The sequence below is a fragment of the Myotis lucifugus genome, unplaced genomic scaffold (assembly GCF_000147115.1).
Source record: "Myotis lucifugus unplaced genomic scaffold, Myoluc2.0 scaffold_3, whole genome shotgun sequence".
Taxonomy (NCBI): domain Eukaryota; kingdom Metazoa; phylum Chordata; class Mammalia; order Chiroptera; family Vespertilionidae; genus Myotis; species Myotis lucifugus.
The window spans coordinates 26,745,503-26,751,291 of record NW_005871051.1 but is presented as its reverse complement, the minus strand read 5'-3'; positions in this window follow the sequence as shown (position 1 = coordinate 26,751,291).

Sequence of the window (5,789 nt, the reverse complement as noted above, 5' to 3'; positions counted from 1 at the left end):
AGACAAAAAAATAAAAAAAGGGATAGATAAAAATTGGACGCGAACCGGTTTGCGGTGCTTTCAAGTTAAAAAAAAAATGCTTGGCGCCGCTATCACTTTGAGGGAGCCACCTTTCTGACTCCAATATCGAATTCTCGGGGCGGAGGCGCCCGACCCGGGGAGGACACGCCCCCGAGGGCTGCCCCGGGCCCGACCCCCCGGCCCGCAGCTGGGCGGGCGGCGGGAGCTTTGTCCCCCAGCCCCCTGAGGATGGCGCCTCCCCGGGGCTGTTGGGGAAGGGGGCACTCTGAGCCGTGCGTTCGCTCATCCAGTCACCCAACACATGCTTATTAAGCACCTACTAGGTTCAGGATAGCAAAAGGGGGGGATGATCATGTGAACAAATATACCCTCCCAAGTTAGAGACCTGGAGCAGACACGTCTGAGGAATCTATGTGGTGTTGGGATGGGACTTTTAGTCAGGGCCTGCCCCTAACAGTGCTGCTTTGGAGTGATGATGGTGGTGGTGGTGGTGGGCACCAGAGAAGGGGGCAAGGAAGTGAGAAAACCGAGGAAGCAGGGGTTTCTTCTATTACCTCTGTCATTTAACACCCTCTTTGGGCCTTCAGCAGGTACCAAAAAATGAATTGAGGGCTCATTATTTCAACATTACTTATTACTGGCAGGAATACATTTCCTTTAAGGGTCTAGGTCAGCTCTGTGCAACAGAACATTCTGTGATGTGCTTTATACTATCTGTACTGTCCGATGCAGTAGTCACTAGCCACACGTGGCTGTTATTGAGCGCTGGAAATCTGGCCAGTGAATCTGAAGAACTGAGTTTTACATGTTATTTCATTTAAATTAAATAGCTGCATGTGGTTAGTGGCTGCGTTATTGCAGTGATGGTCAAGGCTCTCTACTTCCCATCTATTACACCAAAGGCCCTTTAGGTCAAGAACCTATTAATACTCAGCTCTTACCTTTACCATAAAACCCTCAGTCTTCTGGTCTAGTTACCCTCTGTCCTGCCTCCTATAGTTATGCTGAATCATCTCTTGGAGAATTTGTATGTCCATTCAATAAAACAAACCTTTGTTGAGCACCTTTTTAAAAATATATAGTTTTATTGATTTCAGAGAGGAGGGGAGATAGAAACATCATTGATGAGAATCACTGATCGGCTGCCTCCTGCACGCCCCTTACCTGGGAACCCGGGCATGTGCCCTTGACCTGAATTGAACCTGGGACCTTCAGTCTGCAGGCCGATGCTCTATCCACTGAGCCAAACCGGCTAGGGCAGGCACCTTTTGTGTGTAAGCAGTGGGGATTCAAAGATGCCCAAGTAGTCTTGCCCTAAGTCTGATCATCCAGCAGTCGTTTTAGCCAATGTTTGGGGGAAGGACCCTATATTTTTGTTAACATTGTACCGACTTTGCCCAGGGCGGAGATCCAGAAGCTTGGGTGGGAAAAGCCCAAGAGTTGAAGCAAGAAGCACTGGACTGGACTCAGGGATGGCTTCCAGCACTTGCTTGGTGATTCAGTCGCTCAACCTATATTTACTGAGGATCACATCTGTATTCTAGGCAGCTGGATGGCAGAGGGCCAAGGAAGGAACAAAAATTAGACTGACTTGAGATTTCTTAACAGCAACACTGGACTTAAGATCGTTGAATAGTATTTAAAACTGAGTTTTGATTTCTAGTTAAATTGTCAGGTATTCAAAGGATGAGAAGGTTTATCACATAGAGTCCCTCTTTGAAAACACTGTTAGAGAAAGCACTTCAACATGAAGAGAAATCAGTAGTATACTAGTAGGTGTGCTCAACAACAGTGAGTAGAAGCATTAAATCACTTTTTGTTTTTGTTCTTTAAAATAAACTTTTATTGATTTCAGAGAGTAAGGGAGAGGAAGAGAAAGATAGATACATCAGTGATGAGAGAGAATCATTGATTGGCTGCTTCCTGCTCGCCCCCTACTGGGGATTGAGCCCACAACCCATGCATGTGCCCTGCCAACCGTGGTTTTGTGTTTCATACACCCACGCTAAACCACTGAGCCATGCCGGCTGGGCAAATCACTTGTTTAAGTGATGCTTGCCTAAGGAAATGGTGCAGGGCAGTGCCAGCAAAGTACAGCCTGACTGGGCATAAGTGGAGAGGGTGGCAGAGCCATGGGAGTCCCATCAAGCGAAAGGAAAGGGAATTGACCCTATAGAAGTCAGCTCTTTGAGGAAGAGAAGACAGCAGCTAACTAGGGAAGAACTTTCAGAGGTGCTGTTATTTTTGTACTTTCTTGCAAGGCTTGTCTAAAACCCACATGCTCTCTCTTCTCTGGCCCTAAATTTCCAGGTTAACAATTCCAACTTTTCCAGTGATGGGATAGAGGATGGATCAGAGAGGGGGTGGGTGTTAAACAAAGGTCAGAGTCCAGGGCCAGTGAAGTTTATATTTACCCTCATTATTTACATGGTGATGGTTCAGGTATTAATTAACAGGAAACTACAAAGACTTTAAAAAAAAAAGGCTGTATGCCAAGAATATTTTTTCCTCCTCTCTGTCCCTGACCTAGAAAATATCATAATACAAATAGGCCTTTCTGATTTCTCTGGTTTTCAACAGAGATATAAAGTGAAACTAGGACTTTTGAAACAATTTGCTTCTTTTGAAACAATTCACTTAAGCAGAACTTGGTAGGAAAAATACTGATTTGGAAAACAAGGAATAACCTTCGTCTAGTGCAGTGGTTCTCAACCTTCTGGCCCTTTAAATACAGTTCCTCATGTTGTGACCCAACCATAAAATTGTTTTCGTTGCTACTTCATAACTGTAATGTTGCTACTGTTATGAATCATAATGTAAATATCTGATATGCAGGATGGTCTTAGGCGACCCCTGTGAAAGGGTTGTTCGACCACTAAAGGGGTCGCGACCCACAGGTTGAGAACCACTGGTCTAGTGGCTGGTACCTTCTCCTTTCTCCTCTTTCCTCCCTTTCTTTCATTCTATTCGCCTTCCCTTCTTCCTTCGCCGTCCCCTCTCTTCCCTTACCTACTCCCTCTCTCCTTCCCTGTCCCTACCTTTGACCTTTTCTTTTTTCATCACTCTTTCTTTTCTTCTTTCCTAACTTTCTTTTCTCCCTCCACACTCCCTTTTCTCCCCTAAGACAATTGTTCTGGGAGCTACAAAAATGTGGGATTTGGGGAGATTTTATGGGCTTCCTGGGGAGCCAGATAATGGGAGGAAGATCTTAAATGCAAGGGAGACCCTGCAGGGGAAGGAAATTGAGGGAGCCCCCAGGGAGCACCCCAGCCACCCTCTGTGCTTATGCCCACCCAGGCTATACTTTGCTGGCACCCCACAGAAGAATGAGGCTGGGCTGGGGTGAAGTATGGCCGGAAGTTTGGGACTGGCTCTGACAAGGGGCTGTGTCCTGGCTGCTGGATGACCAAACAGGGCCCCACTGTGCTATGAGTTCAGTTCCTCGCGATGGAGGCAGAAAAATTTCCCCTTCTTCCTTTCTAGGTTCTTTGGCTGTTCTAATAATAAAAAGGATGTAAGATAAATTAACAGGAGAAAAACTAATTTAATTGTATATATACAGGAGCCCCACAAAGAGGTGAGACTCAAAGGCAATTGAGGCATGTAAGCCATCCTCAGCTGAGGAAAGGGGTAGGGGCCTGGGCTTCACGGGCAGGAGGGCCATTCACAGGAAGATTAGTGGAATGGATGTTTGGCAATCAGCTATTTTCCCTGCTAAGCAGATTTTTTTCAGATACAAAATATGTTATCTCTGATAATAGCTCTCTTACTGGTACAGGCCCACTGTCTACATTCTTTCAGGCAGTTAGGGGGAAGTAAAAAGGTTTTCCTGAGTCTGCTGGGTCTTGATGGCTTTGGGCTGAAAATCATCCACATGCCAAAGAGGCCCATTTTGGGGTGGGACAGTCTGCTCCCCTTCCCTGTCTCCCAGCAGGTTCCCTTCAGGGCACTGGGACTGCAGATCTCCGTGACAGCTGGTGCTCATGAGGGGGTCAAGCATCTCAATTTTACCTGAACTTTAAGGGTTTAATGACGGTTTGTTACGAAGGGTGGGAGAGCCCAGCCAGTGTGGCTCAGTGGTTGAGCGTTGACTTATGAACCAGGAGGTCAAGTCGATTCCTGGTTAGGGCACATGCCCGGGTTGCAGGCTCAATCCCTAGCAGGGGGCATGCAGGAGGCAGCCAATCAATGATTCTCTCTCATCTTTGATGTTCTATCTCTCCCTCTTCCTTCCTCTCTGAAATCAACAAAAATATATTTAAAATAGAAGAAGAAGAAGAAGGAGAAGGAGAAGGAGAAGGAGAAGGAGAAGGAGATTAAAAGAAGAAGAAGAAGGAGGAGGAGGAGGAGGAGGAGGAGGAGGAGGAGGAGGAGGGTGGGAGGAAACACTGGAAACCGTAGATCCTGGCTTAAGCCCTATTGTATCCTTGCCCAGCGCAGGGTGGGCCAGTGGTATTAGGAGGAGAGGTGGGCAGTCCCCGAGGGCACACCGGTACTGGCTGAGGGAGTCGGGGGCAGGGGGCAATCCTCCATCAGCAGACATCTATGTTCAGATCGTGCTTGAGACATGCTACCCCATCCCACCCCCAGCCATGCACCAAGGGGCATGTGGCAGAGGACCGGGAGGAACAACTGCAAGAACCTCTGTGCAAAGTGGGGGACCAGCCAGTTCTGCTTGGCATCCAGGAGCAGGTGACAAGCTCTCCAGAGCAGGAACGGCCCTTCTGCATCTTCAGCCCAGGACAGCGTTGGCAAAATGCAGCCTCAGCATGCAAACTTGGAAAGGGGTCTGCACCTGCCACCCTGCTCATGGCCTCAAGGTGACTTCATGGGGACCTGGCAGCATCTGAGTCTCTGCAGAGCAGGGAGGGGAACAGGAGCATATGGCGGTGACCTCGCAGCCACTCAACTTGGTCCTCCTTTAACATCAGCTTGGTTGGATCAAGTTAGAGCCTCTGCAGAGAATGGCCAGGAAGTGGCCATGGTCTCTAAGAGCTGAGTGGGGGCTTCACCTCCCCCAGGACATGAATGTACCAATCTCACTCAGCCAGGCACACTTCCTGTAAGAACGGATCAAAGGGTGGTTATCACGGGATAAGGCTCAGAAGGAACACCCCTTTATAGAATATCAAATACAATGTCAGCTGTGTCCATGATGTGGACCTGGGGGTCCCCACTCACCATGGCTCCCTGCCCCTGTACCTACATGTCTCATTCTTGCCCATTCTGCAGGCCCTAAGTCCCTGGGTGATGAGATATAGGAAGTATGCATATTTGGGGGATATGGGCAGGGGTGACTTCATGATCACTGTTCACAAGGTGCCTGAGATATTCAATATTAATCTGATAACACTACCTGCTCAGGCCAGCTCCCCACCAGTGCCTCGCTTGCTGAGAGAGACCAATCAAGGATTCAGTCAGAATGGGTTCAGCAAATGCCTGCTTTCTGACACCTTCATATAATCTTCCTTATGCTCCCTCCTCAATTCCAAATGCATAAAGAAGCTGAAAACTATCATTCTAATGAAGCATTTTTTTTAGTCTGTTGAGATCTTGCTTCCAAATGAATTCTTTGTTTGGCTCAAGTAAAATCTTACAAAATTTCTTTATAAAGAATTTTGACACAAACTAGACACAGTCTCTTCTCTATGCTCACAGCCCATAACACAGTACATAGTGTCCTGACACCTGCTCTTCTCCCTGGACCATATATTCTGGATATCCTTTGGTGTCAACATCTATCGTCTGACATTGTCGTTTCAAAAAAC